The sequence below is a fragment of the Seriola lalandi genome, unplaced genomic scaffold (genome assembly GCF_002814215.2).
Source record: "Seriola lalandi dorsalis isolate HSWRI2012SDOR001 ecotype SW California unplaced genomic scaffold, Sedor1 jcf7180002055004, whole genome shotgun sequence".
In the NCBI taxonomy this organism is placed as follows: domain Eukaryota; kingdom Metazoa; phylum Chordata; class Actinopteri; order Carangiformes; family Carangidae; genus Seriola; species Seriola lalandi.
The window spans coordinates 402,203-402,509 of NW_019525548.1; positions in this window are offsets into that span (position 1 = coordinate 402,203).

The window sequence follows — 307 nt, forward strand, 5'->3', positions numbered from 1 at the left end:
CTTATATTATTTCTGACTTTATTTGTTGATAAACTGCACAGAGAGAACAGGAAGGATAGAAGAAGGAGGGAGACTATTCTCTCTTTATCTCCTGCCTCCCTTCCTTTTATCCTTCCGTCCTCCCTTTCCCAGCTCTGCTCTGCAGCGCCGACCTTTATCTGTTGCCATAGTTACCGTGGGGCCGTGCACTTTTTCTGCTCCGATCTGGTTCGCTGCTCGACCTGTCACTCACTCCCTCCTTCGCCTTACGATTGGGCCCTCCCCCTCCCAGAGTAGAGCAGAGCCACATTTAAAGAGCCCCCCCCCC